We start from the raw sequence: 26393 nt of genomic DNA on the forward strand, positions 1-26393 counted from the left end.
TCAGTGTGCTTATTTGGTATTTTAATAACAAATTACCTTTTCAAATGATACTCACTATATGCTTTCATGTTATAAAAGTATTATATATTTACTGTACAAGGTTTACAGCTATGAATGTGCACAGTGAAGAAAATCTAGATAACCCACATCTTATCATTCTGAGATAATTACTCTTACTTTAGTTTTATTGCTTTTTATGCATATATAATTATGATAAAAATAGTTAATAACTAATCCATTAATACTATAAGTCAGCACTATTTTAACACTTTATATAAAATTACTTTAATCCTCAGAACAATCACATGAGACCACACAAATTTTTTTTAAGATTTATTTATTTATTTGAAAGAATAAGTGACAGGCAGAGGGAGACACAGAGAGAGAGAGAGATTTCCATCTGCTGGTTCACTCCCCAATGGCCACAAAGGCCAGGGCTGGGCCAGGCCAAAGCCAGGAGTCTGGAACTTCATCTGGATCTCTCATGTAGGTTGCAGGGGCCCAGGCACTAGGGCCATTCCAGCTGCTTTCCCAGGAGCATTAGCAGGAACCTGAATCGGAGGTTTTGAACTCATGTTCACATGGGTTGTTAGTGTTGCAGGGAGGAGTTAACCAACTGTGCCACAACAGCCACCCAGAGGCCACACAATTGTTATCTCCATTTGACATATAAGAAAACTTAGACAGGGAGGTTGATTTGCCCAAGATTTCACGCATATTAAATGGTAGAGCTAGGATTTGCACAGAAGCAGCCTAGCCTCTGAGAATGTGCTTCTAGCTCGTGAAACATACTACTTCATGTCCACATGAACTTGACAGCAGACTGTACAAACTTGTAACTTCCCCTTTTGTAGTTAATATACTTTGAATAGTTTTCATATAACTTAATATTATTCCGAAGCATGTAAATGGGTACATAATATTTCATCATATTGACGTAGTTATCAATCAATTTCCAATTGTTAGAATATTAGGTTATTTTTCACTCTACATAAATACACTGTGATGACAAGAGCGTAACTAATTTTTTATTTACAATTTAGAATTAAGATCACTAAGCCAAAAGGCAAAAAATTTACACATACCTACCTTTCACACACTTCAATGTGGCTCAAAAATAAGTGAAATGAAGAAGAAAATGAAAGGCCTCGATTGTTGGTCACTGGAGATTGTGAGTAGAACAGCTTGCCCTCAAGGACTTCTCTGCCCAGGTCTTCCCTATTCTTGGAGCTGGACGTTATAAATGGAGAAAAAACAATCCTGAGCCAGGCATGTGCTGTTGCCAAAGATTTTCCAGATACTTCTTGAACCAACGCTACCACCTGCTGCTCGGAAACATGCCTCCCTCAGCCTTTCTCCTCTGTCAACACTATGCCAGAAAGAGTTATCATTTGCAGTTCAGCAGTTGGTGTCACCAACAGAGGGGCTCTTCCCACTTGGAATTCCTCCACTGGAATGACGGCAGGGAAGGAGAGGTGTAGAAATTTCCTGGAGGAGAGCTGTGAGGGGGAGCCCTGCCCATTAACCATTAACCTACAGAGCAAACCCATAGAGGACAATGAAGAGCAGATATTCAGGGCAGACTTTTAAACAGGTACTCCTTAGAAGGGGTGAACCTCACGAAGGACAGGGAGACCTGAAAACAACTTGTGTGAGAAAAAAAATATATAGGGATAAACACAATGTCTTCAATGTTTAAGATGGTGAGGATAGCTGGAGAACTCTTTGTAATCTAATTAAAGAAAAGATTTAGAAAACAATACATTACTAAGGATCTTTATAAAACACAGAAAATGCAGATGAAGTGGCTGATACCCTGTGAGTTTTCTGTCAAATCATTTTGTCATAAATTTCAGAAACTCCTCATCTGGATACCACACGTGGAATGAGTCATTCTCTGACACATTCACTCAAGCATGTTTTATTGAGCCTCTAAAACTAACTAATATTTACCCAGCACTTTATAAAACTCTGTTCATATACATTATCACATCTTATCCTCCCAACAACCCTGTGGGGAAATTATTATTAATTAATTATTATTTATGAGTTAACTGGGGCTAACAAAAGTTAAGTAGCTTACCCAAGGTCACACATCTTGAGTGGGGATTCTTTAAAAGATTTTGTTTATTTATTTGAAAAGCAGAGCAACAAAGAGAGAGAGATGGGGAAAGACAGAGTAAGGATATGAGAATCTTTCATCAACTGGTTCACTCTCCCAAATGCCCATAGCAGCTGGGGCTGGGCCAGGCTGAAGCCAGGAGCTTCGAACTCCATGGTGATATGGGACACCAGTGCTGCAAGTGGGTTCACTGTGCCACAATGCCAGACCCCTTGAGTGGGAATTTGAACATGGCTGTCTTGACTCCAAATCTTCCAACACATACTATGTGTGAGACCCTGCCAAGTAGGACAGACCCCAAAGGCCAGAGTCTTCAGAGAGACCCCAGGAGAGTCCATTGTGAGAGGAGACTGCTTTTGCTGTACTTGGGACCAAGGCATCCTGCAACCAACGACCTGGATAGTAAGCCCAGAATACTCACGTGTGTGTAACTCTGACCTAGGCATGGCGGAAACAAAGAGAAAGAGAATACGACACATACAGGATCCTTTCTTTAAGCATGCACCAAATTAAGTCACTGAATCACTTACAGAATAATGGAGTTATTAATAATGAATTCACTTAAAGGAGGCAATGTTTGATCTAAGAAACCCAGGAGAAGGGTTCATTTCAGTGGTGAATGAACACAAGCAAAAGGCATGCAAATGACTCGCTGCAATGTTGCAGAGGGGATGTGGCAGAGACTGGAAAGAGCTGTTCAGGCAAGTTTAACTGCAATATAGTGCATGTGCTCAAGAGAAGAAAAGGGGGCAGAGAGTGTTAGGATGAGACCAGATAATAGACAAGGCCTGGAAAGTGACAAAATCTGTCCTTTCACAAAAGATTTTCTGAGAACCCTCAGTGAGCTAAGCCATAGGTATAAAATACTATGAATAAAGCAGAGTCTCTTCTCCCAGGAGCTCCCTGCCTAGAGAAACTAGATTCCATGCAGTAGGCAATAGGGAGCTATTACAGATTCTTGAGTAGGGAAATGACAAATGGAAGTTTATCTCCAGATAGATATCATTGCATATCTAGAAGACAGAGCAGAAACAGGTAAGTAATGGCGATGTTACAGACTCACAAGTAGTGGCAAGGTGCTTGTTGGGATAGTCCATATGGAAAGCTGTGGGTAATGTTTTCAAAAAGAAATATATATCAAAGAGTTCTGGCATTAGTGACAGGAACTAGCTTTTAAGGAAGAGCTCCGTGTATAGGAGATAAAAGGTGGCAGAGTAAGAAGCAGGGAAGCTGAAGGGAGATGGAAGGATCCCAATATGAGAGGAACATTTTGTTACCTGGGTTCTGGATAACTGAGAACCCAAGCATGGGGAAAAGAAGATGGAACACAAATGCTAGGATCAGGGCTCAGGACTGGGTCTCAGCGCCAAGGGGTGAGGCAAAAGCTTGACGACTGGATGTTGGCAGCACACTCAGTGCTGTGCCAGGAGCATGGTAGTCCATTAGCTCGTGCGGACTGAGCCTCTGGAGAGTGCTCAGGACAACTTAGTGGAAAGCCCAAGGGGATCCTAGACCCAGGAATCAAACACATCATGATATACATGCCTGAAATTTATAAAAAGGAAACTGTAATCTGGCTTAACGCTGGCTACACAACTTCATATCTTTCATGTCTTTAATGCATTCTTGCTTCCAATCACACTGGTCTGGTCATTCCCACGTCAACTGGCCATCACCCCCGCCCCCCGACCCCCACACACATACACTATCGCTGTAGCCATTTCCTCTTTGAGGTTTTTTCTTTGCCTACTCTTTCACCTGTAGTTCTCTCTCTTGATTCAAGGACTTTCCAGCCTTTTTTCCCCTCAAACTGCCAGGGTTTGAGAGTTCTTTTCTCTGAGTCAGGGGACAGTTTTGCCCTATCTTTCCATCAGTCAGTTTCTTCATTGTCACAGCAAAGAGAACATTGTAGAGCTTTCACAGTGCTTACTCATTCTTCAACTGCCTCTTAGACTCTGCTTGGTAGGGAAGTTTATCTTGATTTACAACTTACCCGCCCCTTCTCCTTTTCTGGTCTCAAACAGGGAGAGGACTCCTGTTTCCTATATTAAGACAGCCCAGCAGCAGAGAATAAAATAAAGATACCAATCAGAAGTGAGAAGTCAGGAGAGGAAAGAGAATAAGGGAGGCTTCTCTCTGATATGGGAGAGAAGCAGAGGCATTGGTGATCAGAATAAAGCAATGACGAAAACAGTCACAGTTGTTAGACACATGCAAGTGGATGTTTTTCAGAGACCTTTTCACCCCTAGCACAAAGAAATTAAGTTACTGGCGGTACCTATTTCGAAGAACAATCAGAAGAATGAAAATGAAAACCATAATAGCTACCATGCATTGATGTTTATAGATGCTAAAAATTGTGATAATGTTGGTTTTTTAAAAGGTTTTTATTTGCAAGACAGAGTGATGGAGAGAAAAGGTGGGCGAGGGAGACAAACACACACACACACACACACACACAGAGAGAGAGAGAGAGAGAGAGAGAGAGAGAGAGAGATCTTCCATCTGCTGCTTCACTCCCCAAATGGCAGCAATAGCCAGGGCTGGGCCTAGTCAAATCTTGGAGCCAGGAACTCCATCTTTGCCTCCCACATGGGTGACAGGGGCCCAAGAATTTTGGCCATTATCCTCTGCCTTCCCAGGCACATTGGCAGGAAGCTGGATTGGAAGGAGAGGAGCTGGGCCTTGATCCAGCCTTCTGATATGGCATGCAGGCATCCTAAGCAGTGGTTTAACTCACTTCACCACAATGCTGGCCCCAATCATGTTGGTTTTACCAAGGCTTTCTACACTATGGTGGTGGTGTTGTTGTTGTTGTTGTTGTTGTTGTTTGGTACCATGGGTACATATTTTTCACAGTATTGTAGAAATAATTAAAGAAGCAAGCAACTGTAATTTGTTTTTTGTAAAAAAGAAAATCTCCTTTTTGGCGACTGCATCCCTCTGAAAGCTCACAAAAGCCATCTCTCTTCATTGTAAATTCCAGCCATGATTGGAACCATGATTTTGATCTGAATCCTGGTGACAATGTGCACGGCATAAAGAGGGTGTGATTAGCTCTTGATTTAAGGGCCACAGCACTCTGAGTTGTATATTTTAGCTAATCTTAAGTATTCTGCATTTCTGAAAAACAAAAAAGCTCCATCGCTCATTTTTATCTCAGCTTGAATTCCAATCAGCAAGGACTAAGTTGTGTAAAGTATATGTCCCCTTTGCAGACAAAAGCTTTCTTAAGGCTACAATGAGAATAAAAAGTTAAATTCAATATATTAAAAATATTTACTTGTTGTAAAACTGGGGACATTCTGAATTTGAACTTGAGAAGTCTGGAAGACATCTATCCCTTCTTCTCTGAGCTGATAAATAGAAATTATTAAGTATATAGCTATCATTTTTAGAACTGTGGTTTTCAAGTAGATCAGATTTAGAACAGATATTTACACAAGAGCATTTCAGTGGACTTTGGAAATGCAATTTATTGAGAAAAGTCAGAGACTTAATATGTAGGGAAGTGGATGAGAAGTTAAATAGAGACCTTCCATTATTCTACACTATGAATACAGACAAATACAGGAGAAGACGGCAACTACAAAGGAGCTATGAATCAGGAGAAAGTTGTTTTCCCCTTGTTGAACCAAAGAAAATTCCAATAAGCTCCCAAGATGTCTTTTCATTTGATTGCCATGCTAGTTCCTCTGGTCTAAAAATCTCAGCATCAATACTTTCCTTCTCATGTTTCTCATGCTTTACTTTTCTGCTCTATCCCACTTCAAAATGCTCAAGAAATGCAACACAAAGGAATTATCCTTCCAGTAGCACACTCCATCTCTTTCTGTCCAGCAACCACTCCTTACTATTTCTTGGTGTATTATTCATTTCTCAAGGGAAATGTAGCTTCTTATATTCTAGAAGCAAGGAGTAAAGGCAGGCGGTGGTTCCATTCAAATCAGCATTTTATGTCTGTGCTGTTCCCACAGTAAGTGACTTTGTACAGTTGTTGCCTATTAATGTGTGTCCTTTGACTGGAGAATTTCCTATGTTCTCTGTATGTGCATAGTGTCCCTCTCTCTTGTGGTAGATAATGTTTTGATTAAAAGGATTTTTATCCCTTGCTGGGAAGATGTATTCAATCTCAGTCTCAGAAGTTCCTTCTGTTGCACTTGGCTTATGCGAGTTTCTGGAGTCCTTTGGGGATATTAGGCTTAAGGACATTATCTTTCACTCTCACTGAGAATATTATTGTGGTTATACTTTTTGGAGATTTAACCACACTACATAAGTTCTCTCCCTTATCTACCACTGGACAGAATTAGCGTATTTTCAGTGTGCACAAGCAAAGGATAAAAACCAATTTAAGAAAAGTAAATCTGTGCAAGCAGAATCCCATTAAAATACACATATTTTTCTTAGAAATAAAATACTATATCATTAGGCTCTTGTAGGTCACCAATGCATATAAGGCTGTAAATGTTGAAGTGGAATGATCAGTTTTTTTTTTCTTTTTAAAATAATTTTTATTATTTTTAATTTATTTGCATGCATTTCATGAATACAACATTAGGAACATAGCAACTTTACCCATTGTACTTTGCTGCCCATCCACTCTTCCACCCTCCTTCTCCTCCCTCTCCCTTTCCCCTTACTGTTTTTTTTTTTTTTACCAAGATCCATTTTCATTTAACTTTATATACAGAGGATTAACTATTCTAGATAATGAGTTTAGTGCTTTGTATGAGGAGAAAAAGAAAAAAAAAGAAAAAAGAAACTGTTCCTCGTCAGTCCAGAAAAGGACTGTTCAGTTATTGCATCTTGAAGGTAGTTTTGCGCTTTTTTCCCTCCTTTCTTTCCTTTCCCTTCCTTTCTTTTCTTTTCCTCCCGCCCCCTTTCTCCCTCTCTCTCTTCTTCCCTCTTTCCTCTCTCTTTCCTTTTATTTTTTTTAACTTTTATTTAATGAATATAAATTTCCAAAGTACGATTTATGGATTACAATGGCTTCCCCCCCATACCGTCCCTCCCACCCACAACCCTCCCCTTTCCCACTCCCTCTCCCCTTCCATTCACATCAAGATTCATTTTCAATTATCTTAATATACAGAAGATCAGCTTAGTATACATTAAGTAAGGATTTCAACAGTTTGCTCCCACACAGAAACATAAAGTGAAAAATAATAGATGATTTTTTTAAATGATGATGAAATCAGATCAGACCTATTGTCATGTTTAATCCCAGTGAGAGTCAAGTTGGGAATTGATAATTTCTTTTTTTTTTTTTTACAGAAGATCAGTTTAGTATGCATTAAGTAAAGATTTCAACAGTTTGCACCACCATAAAAACACAAAGTGAAATATATTGTTTGAGTACTCGTTATAGCATTAAATCTCAATGCACAGCACATTAAGGACAGAGATCCTACATGAGGAGTAAGTGCACCGTGACTCCTGTTGTTGACTTTACCAATTGACACTCCTGTCTATGGCATCAGTAATCTCCCTATGCTCCAGTCATGAGTTTCCAAGGCTATGGAAGCCCTCTGAGTTCTCCGACTCTTATCTTGTTTAGACAAGGTCATAGTCAAAGTGGAGGTTCTCTCTTTACCAATTGATCACAGGGATTCTTTAGTGAGCAGATTAATTAATTTAAGAGAGAAGATGACACATGCAGTACCATACTCACTGTTTCATTTTTAATGTTCCCTTGTCTAAGGTGAAATACTGGAAAATAGGTTACAAAACATGCTTCTGACAGTTTGACTCACTAAACAATGAATAATCATCTTACAAAATACCTTCAGATTACAGCTCAGAGCAGGCCATTGGCCTAGAGGTTACAAGGCTGAGTAAAATGCCCACATCTGATACTGGAGTGCCTGGGTTCAGGACCCGCCTGTGGCTTCTGTCTCCAGCTCCCTGTTAATGGAGGACCTGGGAAGCAACAGTGTTGGCCCAAGTAACTGGGCTCCGGACACCCATGTGGAAGACCTGGATTGAGTTCCTGACTCCTGGCTTCAGGCTCAACGCAGCCCTGGTTGTCATGGGCATTTGGGGAGTGAACCAGTGGATTGTGGGGGGCCATTTCCCCCACCCCACTCTCTACTTCTCAAATATATAAACAAATACTAAAAAATTAATTTAAAACATTATGAATGAATTTTTAAAAGTATGGTATTGAGATGACAAAAATATAAGGGCAATGCTTTAAGACCAAAAAACAGAAAGGAAGAAAGCAGACAGGCAAAGAGACACCAATGTTACCATGAGCTTCTCCTTGACAGCAGGGGAAAACTGGAAAAAGCGGAGAAAACGCTTATTGCCTTCCCACACAGGTGATCTGTAGCAAACTCCCACACATGGCTGAGGCCCAGGATTGTATTCTTAGTGAAACAAGAGAACCCAAATGCATGGGAACATAAATCCCACTCAACAGAGGGCAACAAAGAAATCTGCTTACCCAAGCTTTGGAAGAGGGGGAAAATATAAATCTTCTTTGAGACTTCAAACTCACTCTAATGCAAGTTTGTAGTTTATGATCCACAAAACTTCAGGAATTAACATATACTTCATACTCATTAAAGTTTGGAGAAATGATCTCTGGTCCTCTGTTGCACAGTGGGTAATGTACTGAACATTTCAAAAAAGCCTACAAGAAAGAATTTTGAATGTTTTCATCACAAAGTAATGATAAAATTTGAGCAGATGGACATATTTACTCTCTGTTGAACATTATACAATGTACACATGTATGAAAACTTCACATGGTACCACACATATGAACTTTATATATCAATTAAACTAATTGAGTAAAAAAAAAACTAGCACACACATTTATAAGAGAACTACATCTTTAATTCATGTTTTAAATAGTTCATTAATATAAACTTATAGGAAATAATAATAACAATAAAAGACACAAGGAATCAATTTTCCTAAAGTGAAAGCACAGACAATAAAGATATATGCAAACATACCTAATGCTTATCACTACATAAGAATATAAAGTAAATATTCTCACTGTGTTAAAGGAATTAAGATATATCAAGAAATAAGACTTTTAAACAATTTGAAAAGAAAAATTATACAGCTATACAAGAGTTAAAGTTTTAAAAAATAAACAAAACAAAATGTTACATGGCAGATTAGACATGAATTGAGAGAGAATTAGTGAAGTAGAAGGTAAGCTGAATAAACTTCAAAAAATCAGTACACAGAGACAAATATGAAAGTTAAGTAATGAATGTGAGGATAGAGTGGGATCTAACATACATCTTAGAGGTCCAAATGAAAATAACAGAAAAAAAGAGGAAAAATGAGAGTACTACAAAAAGTTCATAAGATAGAGTTAAAAGATAAATTTTAAAGTCCATATATAGTCTGTTTCATAATATGGATTTTCCATTAACTTTTTGAAGATCCCACAAAATGCATGGATTTCAAACATTTTTGCACCATAATAAAATTTATCTTTTAATTTTGTTTTTCTTTTTTTTTCATTTTTCAACACATTTTTGAAGTAGCCACATACTTAATGACTTAAATGATTAAAAAAATTTCCAAAATCTATGAATGATACTAATTGGCAGATCAGATAAGTACAATGAATTCCAAGTAGTGTAAGTAGAAAGTAGTCAATTACTAGATATAGTGAGACTGGAAAACCAAAGACAAAGAAAATAACCTGATGAAGACAGAGCATAATGACTACATGTAAAGAAGCAAGAAATGTGTTGCTGACTTGTAAGAACAACAGAAGTTAGAAAATTCAAGAATAATCTCTTCAACATTCTGAGAAAAAGTAATTTTCAACTTAGAATTATGTTGAGACGAAATTATCTTTGAATATCTTAGTAACCTGAAGCCTTTTCCATCTAAATGAAAACTGAAACATTCACTTCAAACAGATTTTTATTAAAATGAATTCTAAGAGATGAATTTCACAAAGAAGGAAAATTATATAAAAGGAGAGATCTGAAATGAAAGAAGAAACGAGGGACAATGTGCTGCCCAAACTGTAGGTAAATCTAAGCCTCTGAGCAAATACTATCTGGAGGAGAGAAGGGAAAAACCAGAGCAAAAATACTGGCCAACAGTAGCATACAAACCACAAGATGTTGATTTCATTTAAAGTAGTTTACAGTCTTTGTTTTGTTTGAGGAAAAACTTTGTTAAGTATGCAAGTTAAAATTCCTAAGATAACCTTTTTCGAGAATTACAGAAAGTTTATAACTTTCAACTTAGTAAACAGATAAATGAAATGGGAAACAAAAGCCTCATTAAATTAGGATTAATATAAAATGGTAAGAAATGACAGAGGGGTGAATACAAAAGACAGCTAGAAAAAGCAAGACAGACTGAAGTACCAAATAACATGATAGAAATTAACAATAATATAATAATCTAATAGTTTGCTCTAAAATCTAAATGACAAGAGTTTCTAGATGAAATTTAAAATTCATTAGTAAGGAGGGGCCAGTTTTGTGGCATGATGGGTAAAGCCACCACCTACAATTCCAGCGTGTAGTATGGGCACCAGTTCAAGCCCCGCTGCTCTACTTCGGATCCAGTTTCCTGCTAATGGCCTGGGGAAAGTAACAGAATGTGGCCCAAATGTTTGGGCCCCTGCTACCCACATGGGTAGAAGTTCCTGGCTCCTGACTTCGCCCTGGCCCAGTCCTGGCCATTGAGGCCATCTAGCAAATGAACCAGCAGACGGAAGATCTCTGTCTGTCTCTCCCTTCCTCTCTATAACTCTGATTTTCAAATAAACAAATAAATCTTTAAAAAAATTTATAGTAAGGAAATGTCTAAAATGAATACAGAAAGGTTGAAATAGGATGAAAATACATATACCAGGAAAACATTGAAAAGAAAGGTTAAGTAACTTTTTTCATAACAGATAATAGACTTTAAGACAAACATTAATTCTTCAGATGAAAAAGGAGCATTACATGATAAAAGACTTCATATTGCCTTGATTTATTTTCTTTTTTTTTTAAGATTTATTTTATTTATTTGAAAGACAGAGCTAAAGAGAGAGGAAGAGACAGAGAGAGAGGTCTTCCATCTTCTGGTTCACTCTCCAGATGGCTGCAATCGCCAGAGCTGTGCCAATCAGAAGCCAGGAGCCAGAGCTTCCTCTGGGTCTCCCACGTGGGTGCAGGGGCCCAAGGACTTGGGCCATCTTCCACCACTTTCCCAGGCCACAACAGAGAGCTGGATCAGAAGAGGAGCAGCCGGGACTTGAACTGGTGCCCATATGGGATACCAGCGCTTCAGGCCAGGGCTTTAACCCTCTGAGCCACAGCGCCAGCCCTACCTTGATTTATTTTCATTTAACTCAAACTTTGTATATACCAAATAACACAATGTAAAGAGCTATAAAACAAAATTTGAGGAAATCTCAAGGACTCATTTACAAATCTACTCTGAAAGAGAAATTTTAACGTGCTAAATAATTGATAAACAAATCACATCAGTAAGAATATTGAAAAATTAAATAATACAAGTCCCATCAATATATAGCATTGCTTTCCATCAATTGAGGATTCATCAAGTATGTTGAGAACCCATAAGACATCTACAAAATTTAGCATGGAACTTACCATAAAGAAATAGGCTTCTCTGGGAATCTGTCCCAAACAATCTAGGAACTGAGAGTTCTAATGTTACACAAACTAGCTTAGTAAACAGTAAACTTGAAAATAAATTCCCACTCACTTTATAAGCAAGTATGACTTTGTTGTCAAAACCAAACTATGACAATATGAAAAATAAAATTACAAGCAAATTTACTTCATAGAGATAATCTTAACTTCCCTAAAAGATTGAGAATAAGCTAGCTGAATTAAAGATAGCTAAAATGTCTCAATGTACTAAATATATGTACAAATATATGTAAAACGTCTAAATGTACTAAATATATGTACAAATTCCAAGGAATTTTCTTTTCAGTATGCAGAAATTAATACATTAAAATAAGAGAGCCTTTGAGTTTTGCATCCATAGAGATTCTCTAACCTCAGAAGTGAATATCTCAAGACCTCTAATTTCAGATAGCAGCAGTTCAATAGGTCACATAAGTAGCAATTATAAGATGTCATCTTGGACAAATCAAAATGATGTTATCATCTTGATAACAGCATATCTTTCTTTGAGTAATTCCGTAATCAAAAATGGGATATGAAAGAACTTTAGAATGGGCCACACAGATGGGAGGTAATAATGTGCCTAGCAAGTATCCCAGTCACTTTTCAATGGTGTGTAATGGAAGGTGAAAAACTCCAGGATAGAGTTGACAGAAGAGAAATGTGGGTAAAGAGAGAAGTGGATGGTCAACAGAAGGTAGTAAAGTCTTGGAAGTGGGAGAATGAAATGTGAGAGAACACAGAGAGACACATGAAAGCACACAATTGGGGGTGTTATCATTCCTTGTTAGTATCAAATAACAAATAAAGCTTTAAAATGAAAACATGAGAATAGAGATAGTACCCACCAGGTTCTGTACTCTTGTCCATGCTAAGAACATGACCTGGCATATAGCAGAAACTAAATAAAATTGATTGAGTGAACGAATGAATGAAAAGCTAATAAAATAGAAGCAAACCAAAAGGAACTATGTGGTACTGGTTGAGGATGGGAAACATCACTATGAACTCATGTTCACCTTAATATAGACACGAGTGGATAAAGAAACAATTCTATGTGTTTAAGTGTATACAGACAGATTATTTCTTAAATCTATCCACTGAAGACCTGGAGGCAAGACACTCCTGTAGCAATAAGCGTGCTCATTGACCAGATCTGGGTTTCTAACACTACTCTCCAGAGAAAGGAACCAGGGCTCCTTGGAAAGAAATGTTTCTCAGAAGCAGCAGGGAATATGCACGATGAGCCTGGTATATCTTGTGGTGCCAGAAAGTAAAGACGTATTTAAAATAAATGGAGGAAGTATGCCATAGGGATATAAAAGTCAGCTGAAAGTGCTCCCAGTGGTCAAGGCTAGAACAGCTTTACTGAATCCCAATCATTTATGTGAATACTGCCCCCCTAAGGAGATAAGAACATAATCCCACAGAGCATAACTGTCCATACGTTAAGTGTAGACTGAAGTAGTAACTTCTTTTCAAAAAATATCTGATGGAAAGGTTTGTGGGTGAGAGTAATTTTGCAGAGGAGAAACCTAATAAATTTCAGCCAGGTGATCAGTGTTGGCATCATCAATGATAAAAATCATGTTGATAGCATGTACCCTTGTTAGAATATGGTGAGCTTGGTCTTCCTCTCCCATCCCATACCTTGGTGGAAACATCGGAAAAAAATCAAACCAAAATTGCAGGAAATCCTACAAAATATCTTACCACCTCAAGGTCATTTAAACAATGAAAGTTAGAAATTTTCAATGTACATAGGAGCCTAAGGAGACATGACAACCTGGATGGGATTCTAGAACAGAAAGGGGACATCCATTAAAAACTATTAGTTACTAATACTATATCAATATTGACTCATTAGTTTCAACAAATGGACCATACTAATACAAGACGCTAACAAGAGGCAAAACTGCCTGTGCGGTATGTGGGAACTCATTGCACTATCTTTGCAATTTTTCTGAAAATCTAAAGTTACCCTAAAACAGAAAAGTTTATTTAAAAATATTACCTAACATTTATCAAGGGCACAGCATGTGCCATGAACTGTTCTAAGCAGCTGTATCTACTAATGACTTTAATCTTCCCACAGCAACCCTGTAATGCCAATATGATTATCTCTGTTTAATTAAGAAATTGAAACAAAGAGGGGTTAAGCAATTTGTTCAAGGTCTCCATGCAGCCACAAAGGGGTACAGCAGAGAACTGAACTGAGGAGAAAGAATTCTGTCCTCTTAGGACAAGATGATCTCTGCGAGTGGTTCTCAGCCCTATAATTTGACTTTCTGATTTTTAATAAGTCTCTGCAACGTTGAGTAAATGACAAGTTAAACAGCTAATACTAGGAGTTTGGGAAACCATAATAACAAATAGCTTAATAGGGTTTCAAACTTCCACCTGAGGGGAGGGAGAGAGATTATGGATATAAATATGAGTAACTTAATCTTTATAAAAACAATCTCAATAAAATGAGGAATTTACTTATTGGGATAAATTGGCAGTAGTTATTACTCAAAAGTGTAGTAGGGAAAAATGGCCACACCCTAAAGGATTAAGATAGCTGGCTCATGTGAAGTGTATATGGTTATGCAAAAATAATCATAAAAGTTTTAACACACGGGTGATTGACAAATTGGGCAACTTCACTGTGAACAAAAATAGAAGCTAAAGATTATAAACAGCCTAAGAAAAAAAGGACCATGGGAGCATAAAAGAGGCACTGCTATTCAAAAAATAAAAAGTAAAATACAAGAAAGCAAAACAGATATGAATAAAGTTTTGTTCTGTTTAATATAGTAGAGAGTTGAAATATAAGAAAGAGTCAGTAGCCGGCGCTGCGGCTCACTAGGCTAATCCTCCGCCTAGCGGCGCCGGCACACCGGGTTCTAGTCCCGGTCAGGGCGCCGGATTCTGTCCCGGTTGCCCCTCTTCCAGGCCAGCTCTCTGCTGTGGCCAGGGAGTGCAGTGGAGGATGGCCCAGGTGCTTGGGCCCTGCACCCCATGGGAGACCAGGAAAAGCACCTGGCTCCTGGCTCCTGCCATCGGATCAGCGCGGTGCGCCGGCCGCAGCGCGCCGACCACGGCAGCCATTGGAGGGTGAACCAACGGCAAAGGAAGACCTTTCTCTCTGTCTCTCTCTCTCACTGTCCACTCTGCCTGTCAAAAAAAAAAAAAAAAAAAAAAAAAGAAAGAAAGAAAGAAAGAGTCAGTAAAAGTTATTTGCACAGGCAAAGTTAGAATCCATTGGATCCTGTAAAGGAAATGGTAGGAGACCTAAATACACTCAGAAATGGAGTGAGGCTGATAAATCTGCCTCTACTACTGCCTTTGTAAGCAGTATATGTTCTATTTGTGCATTGTGTGAAATAATTTTATTTTTGAATGTTTTTTCTCTTATAATCTTCTTTGCTTCCTAATATCTGGATTCACATGTTTTCTTTATCTCATATTCTTTCTTAATTTTCATTTTTTATCAGCCAAAATATAGAATCTCTGTTGGAAGGGTTTTTGAGAATGTATATGTGGAGGGGACAGAATGCAGTGTAGGATATTTTCCTTGATATTACATAAACTCTCCTGTCTTTTAAGGCTGATGTCTTCAGAAAACATAGTTATGTTGCATTTCAAAAAGATAATTTCCTTCCTAATATATTCTCTTTTTTGAAGACTTATTTTATATATTTGAAAGGCAGAGTTACACAAAGGCAGAGGCTTGGGGTCAGGGGAGACAGAGACAGAGAGAAAGGTCTTCCATATGCTAGTTCACTCCCCAGATGGCCGCAGCAGCCAGAGCTGTGCCGACCTGAAGCCAGAAGACAGGAGCTTCTTCCATGTCTCCCATGTGGGTGCAGGGCCCCAAAGAATTGGGTCATCTTGTACTGCTTTACCTGGCCGTAGCAGAGAGCTGGACCGGAAGTAGAGCAGCCTGGACTCAAACAAGCACCCATATGGGATACCAACACTGCATGTGGAGGCTTTACCCATTACGCCACAGTGCCAGCCCCCCACTAATATATTCTTAATGGAAACAATAATCTTTAGGTTTCAACAAAATCCCTCTTAAGCTTCTTAAAAATTTACATGAAACCAGTATTTTGAATATTTCTTAATACTTTACATAGAAGCCAATGTTCAGTGATATCTAAAAAGTTTTTTCAAGAAAGAAAATGGGCCAGCGCCGCGGCTCACTAGGCTAATCCTCCGCCTAGCGGCGCCGACACACCGGGTTCTAGTCCCGGTCGGGGCGCCGGATTCTGTCCCGGTTGCCCCTCTTCCAGGCCAGCTCTCTGCTGTGGCCAGGGAGTGCAGTGGAGGATGGCCCAGGTGCTTGGGCCCTGCACCCCATGGGAGACCAGGAAAAGCACCTGGCTCCTGGCTCCTGCCATCAGATCAGCGCGGTGTGACGGCCGCAGCGCGCTGGCCGCGGCGGCCATTGGAGGGTAAACCAACGGCAAAGGAAGACCTTTCTCTCTGTCTCTCTCTCACTGTCCACTCTGCCTGTCAAAAAAAAAAAAAAAAAAAAAGAAAATGTATACAATATAAACTGAACCTTGCCATAGATATGATAGATATGATTTCTCTAAAAACACAAAAAATCCATTCTTACAGATTAGTGCAACCCGAGAACAGTAAGAAAATGTACCTGTGTAGGAACTGCATTCAAATGAACACAGTGGCTAATTTCCAGAGAGTTTAAAGCACAGTTGCTAACTACCACAGCGATCTCATCTTCCCAAATCCGGCAAGGAGTTGTCAGGCTTTCTTACCTGACATGGCAGCAGCATTCAGGACTGCTGCTACTCTTTCTATCCCTTCATTTCAATGGCAGGGCCTCCTTGGCTACTCGTTGACTCACAAGTCCATTTTCTTCACAGTCACTGGGTCCTAACGGCTCAGTCCAAGGTTCTGCTCCCCTGCTCATGTGGTCGTCTCTCTCAGCGAACTCAACCATGCTCTTCTTCAAAAGCCACACACCATATATGCAGCTGACTCACTCAAATCTATCCCTGCCCTGAGCACCAAGCTCACATAGCCAATTGCATGTTGTGCACGTTTGGATGTCTCAAAGATCCACAAACGAAACATGTCGAAAATCAAAGCCATAACTTCTTCACCTGCCTATCTCTTCCGCTCTAGTACTCTATTCCTATAAATGATCACTCTGATCAACCATAAAATAGTATTTCATTTAAACAGATAAACTTATTAACAAAGAGACAAAAATGGAACAAAATACTGTATCTGCAGGGCATAAGAAACCTAAGGAAGAACATTTAAAAGTTATTGAGTAACAAAATGATCTAGGAGGTTGAAACATATGAGAAAATGAAGCACTTTAGTCCCACTGAGCAATACTCCCTTCTCAGTAAGTGGGAATTTATGGTATTCTACAGATAACCTTTGGGGTCCTTTCAACACTAGAACGTCACACAAAAATTGGTAGCCAGTGAAAGCCAAATGTATTCATGGAAACATGGGTTTCCAAGCAAACTAAGACAAATAGGTACCAATGCTTTGCTGCAATTAATACTTGCAAGACATGGCCTGAGACAAATTTCTCTAGATTCAAACATCTTGGTTAAGCCGCCCCCTCAATGTTGGCATCCCATATGGGTGTTGTTTCAAAACCTGGCTGCTCCTCTTCCAATCCAGCCCTCTGCTAAGACACCTGAGAAAAGAGTAGAAGATGGCCTAAGTACTTGGGTCCCTGAACTCATGTAGGAGACTGGAAGAAGTTGTGGCTCCTGGATTGTGGCCATTTGGGGAGTGAACCAGCAGATGGAAGATCAATACTTACTCTCTCTCTCTCTCTTTCTCTCTCTTCTCTTTCTCCCTAACTCTGCCTTTCAAGTAAATTTTTAAAATCTTTTAAAAAAGAAATCAAATATCTTCAAATTATTACCCTGCATATTTTGAGGATCAGATAAGGAAGAGCAAACAAAGATGAAGAAGGAGTGTTAAGAAAAGTAGCCTAACACCATTCCTTATCCAAGCCATCATCCATAGTGCCACCATTTCCTCAAAGCCCCAGTACCATGCATCTTTCTTCTCAAAAGATTGTTCCAACATCTGGAATGATATGAATTAATATAGTCTGTTAAACTGAAATAAGTTCACTTCAACCATAACACTTGGACTATGGACACAGTGAAAAAAAAGCTATTTCAAAATGCAAAAATTTATATGCAACATACATCTGATAAAATATTAAGAAATCAAACATTTAGCTAAGCACTTAGAGAAATCACTTACCATGAGTTATGGATTTTGAAATGGTCCCCAAAGGACCTAGGGCAAATCCCCTCACTGAAGATATTTTAAATAGATTCAAAGAAAAACTTGAGTGAGAGAATACTAGAGTGAAAACTCCCACACTAACAAATATGAAACAGATGAATTTTAGCTTTGCCTATTTTTAATATGTTCAACTACTATTTTTCTGATTCATTAAAAAGTAGACTTGGTATTCTAAACTCTCTCAACACAAATAACATAAAGATTAAATCAATAACACTTAATTATGGTTCCAGAGACTTACAGTTACATGACAAGACATTTGAGGCCAAAGCTATAAACTCCAAATACTGCTTTCATCATTGACAGAAACAGAAGGTTCTTAGGGAAGTTCCTCCTTAGAAAGTGATCTATTCCCAGGCTCCCTACAATTCACTCAGGGTTACAAACTGCAAGCACTGCAGCTGATTTTAATTGCCACAATGATGCATAGGGAGAGATGTGATAGCTGGAGTAACTGGCTTCTAAACAATGAGGAGCTTTAAAGATTAAAGTCAACACTTTAAATTGCACTCAAGACTGAATAGGAAGCTAATGCTGACCATAGAATACAGGTGTAATATTCTCCATATGTTTTGGACACTGCAGCTGAAGAGATCTAGCCCTCTGCTTCACACACACACACACACAAAAAAAAACCAAATGCAATCAATTATTGTATTCTATTTTTAAAAGATTAATTTTATGTATTTGAGAAGCAGAACTGCAGAGAGAGGAGGAGAGACAGAGAGAGAGGGGTCTTCCATCTGGTGGTTCCTCCAAATGGCCATGACAGCTAGGGTTAGGCCAAAGCCAGACACCAAGAGCTCATTTTGGATCTTCCACGGGGATGGCAGGGACCTACACACTTGAGTCATTATCTGCTGTTTTCCCAGGCACATTCTAAGGGAGCTGTATTGAACGTGGAGCAGCCAGGACTCAAACCAGTGCCCATATGGGATGCTGGCAGTGCAGGCTATGCCACCATGCCAACCCCTATTGTATTCTGTTTTTAAGGTTAAGAGTACAAAGACCAGAATGGAAGCAACATCTCTGTACAAAGAATGAAAGATATGCTTGGATGTGGGATGATAACCAGAGAACTCAATGTAAGGTATTCCTAAGCAAAAACAAGCTGGTTAATACAGTAAATGGATTTTTTGAACACTTGGAATCTTGCTTCATATGAATTGCTTCATAGCTCCTAATCATAGTAGACGCATTAATAGTTGGCTACACTAGCTATTTTCAGGTATGAAAAATAATATGACTGAGGACACCACCAAGACAAATGACTAGTGGTGCCTGGTGCACCTCCCTGGTGCACAACAAAGAGAAACAATTATTTCACTGGGCTGTTTGAGACAGTGTTGGAGTACAGGAGGGATGAGACAGAGATATAGAGTGTGAGTATACATAATGGCTGTACAAAAAGGGAGCTAACCACACAGAATCTATTATTCTGTCTCTCAAGATCAACTGTGAACCAACGGGTGCCTTGCTTAGCAGGGAAAGGGTGAGCAGGAGGACCCCAGCTGACCCATTTGTGCCAACTACACCTGAATCATTTGCTGCTGAAAACCATGTGGCCCTGATAGTCCTGGAGTCCAGTTTGGGGAGCTGTTGAGTTACTACACCACTGCATTGCCTTGTAGGAAGAGCCTGGCCCACGGGTAAGCCCTTCTCCACCCAAGCTCTTGCTGCATGGAGACTTCAAACAACAGAAATTTTGTGAAGCAGCTGGGCAGCTGCTTACAGCAGCTTGGCCAAACCAGTTCAGATAACCATCCAGGAAAATTCACCCACACCCCCATGTCCCTGGGAATCATCTAAGTGACCCATTCTGAGTAGCTCCACCTGGAGAGGCTCCTGGATAAGAGTTAGGTAACCCAGCCCAATATCCTGCTGTCCCAGAGGAATTCAGGTAGCCACAACCACCCATCCTTAACCCCAAGAAGCAGTCAACCTCTAAAAGCAAAAGATGTCTACAATGAAATTGTAAAACCCTGGTGAAGTTACAGAGAACATACAAAAAGCGAAACTGTCTCATGTACATAGATTTGAAGAGTGAAAATTCTTAAAATGTGCATATTGTCCAAAGTAGTTCACAAGTTCAATGCAATCTGTATCAAAATATCAATGACAGTCTACACACACACACAAATAAATTAAAAAGAATCCTAAAATTTGAATGGAATCACACAAGACCCTGAATAGCTAAAGAAATTCTGAGAAAAAAGAACAAGGCTGCAAAAAGAACAAGGCTAAGTCACTACAAAATACCTGATTTCAAAACATACTATAAAGAAATAAAAGTCAAAACATTATGAAGCTCACATAAAAACACAGACAGATGGAACAGAACAGAAAACAGAGAAATAAGTCCACATTTATAGGCAACTTATTATTGACAAGGCAGGATGAACATAAATTGGAGAAAGGAAAATCTTTTCAATAAGTGGTATAGGGAAAATTGACTATCCATATACAGAAGAAAGAAACTAGACCCTTGTCTTTCATCACATTAAAAAAATCAATTCAATTATGTGTGTGTGTGTATAGGTATTTTCTTTATACATTTTCTTTATCCATTCATCTGATGATGGATATCTTGGTTTATTCCATTATCCAGCTATAAAAATGAATGAAACTCTATCATTTGCATCAAAAGGGTTGGAACTGGTAGACATACTATTGAGTGAAATAAGACTGACACAGAAAGAAAAATATCACATGTTCTCCCTTATGTGTGGGAGCTAAAATTAAGGAAAGAAAGAAAGGAGGGAGGGAGGGAAGGAAGGAAGGAAATGTGTATCTGTTTTGCTGCTGTGGCAGTGTTTTGTCAAACTTTATTTTCAATCTTTGTCAAATTGTTAAGAATTATATACCTTTATAGTTTTAAGGATTTTGTGACTGTTTTAAAATTTACTTTATATGAGTGAAGTTGAACATCTTTTCATTTGATTATTGTTTATAGGACTTGCCTGTTTTCCTGATGGACTATGGTTTATGTATTTTTTGTTTGCTGAACTCTATATTTCAAGCATTAAGCATTGACTATAATGTAAATTAAAAGTATTTTATTTCAAAACCAATAAATAAAATACTAAGTTAAAAAGAAAAAATCAATTCAAAATGGATCAGAGTCTGAAATGTGATATCTGAAGCTATGAAACTATAAGAAGAAAATATAGGCCGGCGCTGTGGCTCACTAGGCTAATCCTCCGCCTTGCGGCGCCAGGAAACCAGGTTCTAGTCCCGGTCGGGGCTCCGGATTCTGTCCCGGTTGCCCCTCTTCCAGGCCAGCTCTCTGCTGTGGCCAGGGAGTGCAGTGGAGAATGGCCCAAGTGCTTGGGCCCTGCACCCCATGGGAGACCAGGATAAGTACCTGGCTCCTGCCATCGGATCAGTGCAGTGCGCCAGCTGCAGCACGCTAGCCACAGCGGCCATTGGAGGGTGAACCAACGGCAAAGGAAGACCTTTCTCTCTGTCTCTCTCTCTCACTGTCCACTCTGCCTGTCAAAATAAATAAATAAATAAATAAATAAATAAATAAATAAAATAAAAGAAGAAAATATAGCAGAGATGCTTTGGGACATGGCTGAATAAAAATTTTTTGCCTATGACCCAAAAAGCACATGCAATAAAAGTAAAAATTGACAAATGGAATTGCATCAAATTAAAAAACTTCTGTACAGCAAAGGAAACAATTGACAGTAAACAAACAACCTACAGCATAGAATAAAATATTTGAAAACTATTTGTCTGATACGGGATTACATTTCAGAATGTACAAGGAATTCACACGACTTAACAGCAATAATCACAATTCAATTTAAATGGGAAAATTACTTGAGCAGACATTTCTCAAAAGAAGATACACAAATGGCCAACAAATATACAAAAAAAAAAAAAACCCTCCACATTACTAATCACTAGGCAAATGCAAATAAAAACCACAATGAGATATCAATTCAGCCATTTAGAATGGCTATTATCAAAAAGAAAGAACAAATGCTGGAGACAGAGAAAAGTAAAATCTCATGCATTACTGATGCAAACGTAAATTAGTACATTTTATTAAAAAGTATGGTGCTTCCTCCAAAAAAACTAGAAATACTTGTAGAACTACCATATGACCCAATATTCTCACTACGTGGTATATATCCAAAGGAATTGAAATCAGTAAATAGAAGAGAGATCTGCATTCACATGTTCATTGTAGCACTATTCACAAGATATGGAACTGGGGCAAGCACTGTGGTGTAGCAGGTAAAGATGTCACCTATGATGCCAGCATCCCGTATCAGTGCTGGTTTGAGTCCTGGCTACTCCACTTCTGATCCAGCTCATTGCTAATGGCTTGGGAAATGGAGCAGAAGATAGTCCAAGTGCTTGGGCCCCTGCCACCCACATGGGCGACTCAGATGAAGCTCCCAGCTCTGGCCATTGAGGCCACCTGGGGAGTAAACCAACAGGTGGGAGATCTCTGTCTCTTTATCTCCCTCTTAACTCTGACTTTCAAATAAATAAATAAATCTTTTTTTTAAAAAGATATGGAATCAACCAAGGTGTCTCTTGATGGATTAATGGATAAAGAAAATGTGATATATATATATATATACACACACACATATATAAAAACACACACACAATGAAATATTATTCAGTCATACAGAGAATGAAATTATGACATTTGCAGCACCCATGGATGAAACTAGAGGATATTATGCTAGTGAAATAAACCAGGCACAGACAAATGCCACATGTTCTCACTTACATATGAAAGCTAAAATGTTTATCTCAAATAATACACAATAGAATGGTAGTTACCAGAGTCTGAAGGGTGTGAGGAAGGGAAGAATGGAGAGAGAATACTTACAGGAGTGCAGCTGGATAGGAGGAGTAAATTGTCATGTCCCATAGCACAGTAGGACAACTATGTTTGACAACAATTAATTGATTATTTCAAAACAACTAGTAGAGAGGATTTTGAATGTTCCTAACACAAATAAGTGATATATATCTGAGATGATAAAAACACAATTAACCTGGTCTGATCATTACACATCATATACATGTATTGAACTGTCACACTGGAGCCTATAAATATATACAATTAATATGTGTTAATTACAATAATTAAATTATCTAAAAATGGATAACTTCACATCTAAGAGTTAACAGAACACTAGAAGATCAAAGCATAAAACGTGAAGAAATAATTTACTCAATAATCACAGTATCCTACAAAGACAGTATATCCTTAAAAGTAGACAGTCTTAGTGAACCAAACATATTAAATGTAAAATCTTACTGGAACTACTAAATCAAACAAACCAGGAATGACCCTGCCAAAGTGAAAGAAAATTCTCCAAATAGTATAGTTTTGTTTTAGTCACTGACATATGGGAAAATTTATGTAGTAAAGTATATACTTATAAAGTTTCAACTTATATTTAGTGGGGGGAAACAATTTATTATACCAAAAAAAAGCAAAAATGCATGACAGATGTTAATGCTTTTTTCTCCTACTCTTGGCAGTCTTTTTTGGCTCAATGGCTTTCACTTCTTAAAACTTTGAACATTGTCATTCACACCTATTTTCTGAAATTAACCAGACCAATTCTATGATGAAAGCCCCTACAAATTTGGTAGCTGTACAGTGTCTTCCCATTTAGCATCATAAATTATCTGGAGTACCACTTTCCTTAGAATAATTAAAAAGGACACCACTGGGTAAAATGTATAATGTAATAAACCTTTATTTTAAAATTTAAATCAATTTTGGAAGACCTTCTATATTTAAGTTTATTATAATAGGACTTTGCAAAGGAAATTATAAAAGATTGTGGTAGAAATGCCTGCTCCCATTATGAAATCTTTACTTTTGGGATTCAAAATTTTCAATTCCTTTAAATTATTTGCAAACTATATTGAGGTATATAGATAGTGAGGCAAAGGATCTTAACTGGTTTGCTTTATGAAAAATAAGCAGGCCGGTGCTGCAGCTCAGTAGGCTAATCCTCCACCTTGCAGCGCCGGCACACCAGGTTCTAGTCCCGGTCAGGGCACCAGATTCTGTCCCGGTTGCCTCTCTTCCAGGCCAGCTCTCTGCTGTGGCCAGGGAGTGCAGTGGAGGATGGCCCATGCACCCCATGGGAGACCAGGATAAGCACCTGGCTCCTGCCTTCGGATAGGCGTGGACCACCGGCCGCTGCGCGCCGGCTGCGGCAGTCATTGGAGGGTGAACCAATGGCAAAGGAAGACCTTTCTCTCTGTCTCTCTCTCTCACTATCCTCTCTGCCTGTAAAAAAAAAAAAAAAAGCAAAAATTTTCATAACTGTATGAAATATACCGACTAGTTCGTTGTATTTCTTTAATAGGAAAGTTACTTCTTTTTTATTATTTAAAGATTTGTATTTATTTATTTGACAGGTAGAGTTACAGACAGTGAGAGAGAGAGAGAGAGAGAGAGAGAGAGAGAAAGGTATTCCTTCCATTGGTTCACTCTCCAAATGGCTACAACAGCTATAACTGCTCTGATCTGAAGCCAGGAGCCAGGAGCTTCTTCCCGGCCTCCCATGTGGGTGCAGGGGCCCAAGTACTTGGGCGCTCCTCTACTACTATCCCAGGCCACAGCAGAGAGCTGTACTGGAAGAGGAGCAACCTGGACTAGAACCAGCAGCCATATGGGATGCTGGTGCCGCAGGCGGAGGATTAACCTAGTGCGCCGACGCACCGGCCCCAGAAAGTTATTTCTTTAAAGTAAGAAATATGTTTACTGGATGAGGAATGGAAAAATGTAATGTATGAGCAGGTGGAAAGCAAGTTAAATAATGAGATCAGGATCAGATGCCCAATGCTAGGTGGAGTCTCCCAGATAGCAGGGATTAGATCTTTGTGCCTCCCAAAGTAGCCAATATTGTGTGCTGCCTACTTGCAATTAATAATGTTTTTCGCTCAGGCAATTTCAAAAAGCCTAAATACCATTAGACTTGTAAGGAAAAAAAGCTGATTCTCAAACATCAAAATATTAGGGTTGTTCTTATAAACCTACATGCTATAGCAAACCCAATATTTCAGCAGTTTAAAAAATAAATAAATGCTATTTCTCACCAACTTAATAATGCCAAGTAATTGCCTGTGGTGGAAGAAGCTAGGCATGTTCTGTGATACAGCAACCATTCGGTGAGTCAGGGCTTCCAATGTCAGCCAGATATCCTAGTAGAAAGCATGAATAAATGCTTGGAGGTGTTTTAAGGGCCAGGCTTATGCAACAAGACACGTAATAATTCCACTCACATCTTATTGACAAGACCTCAGTCACAAGTTCACAAATAAGAATAAGAAAGCCTGGAAAATGCCTGATTTGCATAAGAGAAAAGAAAAGGAAATGGTTAATGAAAAGCTAGATACTTGGGTCAGAATCGCTTCTCTGCCTTTTGGTTAAGATCAAGTGTAGAATACGTATCACAAATATTCTATTGCTGCCAAAATTGGGGTTGACAGCTGTCACTCATAATAGTGATCCTTTCTCTGTAATTAAAAAGATTTAATTTTAGTTTTTTCTCCTTTTTCTTATCTGTAATCTACTTTACTAATCCTGTGCTAGAAATTTGAGGGAACTGATCACAGATATAGTTTATTTTGAAGAGTTTGATAACATTCAAGAAGAAAGAAAGTAATGTAGCATGACCCGCCTAAGTATCCAGTTAAAGCTTTAATTTTTAAAGTATTTTTATTTGGGGTGGGGGAGAAAGAGAGAGAGAGAGAGAAAGAGAGATGGTGACCTCCCTTATACTGGTTCACTTTCCAAATACAATGGCTGGGGTTACAGTAGGGACAGAGCCAGTGCCAGTAGTTGGGAACAAAATGCAGTTCCCCCACCTCGAAGGGCAGGAACCCAGTTACTGAGCCATGACTACTGCCTCCCCAGGCCTGCATTGAAGGGGAGCTGGAGTCAGGAGCTAGAGCTGGGATTTGAACTCCTACCCAGATGTGGGACACAAGCTTCTGAACTGCTAGGCTAAGTGACTACTTCCAAGTTCAACTTTAAACACACACACACACAACTAGAATGCCAAAAACTTTGTAAAATTATATTTCTAATAAAAATGCAAGACTTTGGAGGTGGGGCTATGTTACAGTAGGTTAAGCTGCAGTTCACAGTGCTGGCATCCATATGGGTGTGAGTTTGAGTCCCAGCTGCCCAGTTTCTGATCCAGCTCTCTGCTGAAATACCTGGGAAATCAGCAAAAGATGACCCAAGACTTAGGGCCCCTGCACCCAAATGAGAGACCTGGAAGAAGCTCCTGGCTCCTGGCTTCTGCGTGGCCCAGCCCTAGCCATTGTGG

General features: G+C 38.9%; 1 long non-coding RNA gene across 1 annotated transcript in view; it reads right to left on the reverse strand.

Annotated features, from left to right (window-relative positions):
• Positions 1-320: 320 nt before the first annotated feature.
• LOC103350083 (uncharacterized) overlaps positions 321-26393 on the reverse strand; it is an 87536-nt gene continuing 61463 nt past the window's right edge. Inside the window, exons 2-4 of the long non-coding RNA XR_007923898.2 lie at positions 8571-8759; positions 1090-1230; positions 321-551 (exon numbers count right to left, since the gene is read on the reverse strand). This is a non-coding gene — a long non-coding RNA (uncharacterized lncRNA). The remainder of the gene's footprint in view (positions 552-1089; positions 1231-8570; positions 8760-26393) is intronic.

The sequence above is a fragment of the Oryctolagus cuniculus genome, chromosome 7 (assembly GCF_964237555.1).
Source record: "Oryctolagus cuniculus chromosome 7, mOryCun1.1, whole genome shotgun sequence".
In the NCBI taxonomy this organism is placed as follows: domain Eukaryota; kingdom Metazoa; phylum Chordata; class Mammalia; order Lagomorpha; family Leporidae; genus Oryctolagus; species Oryctolagus cuniculus.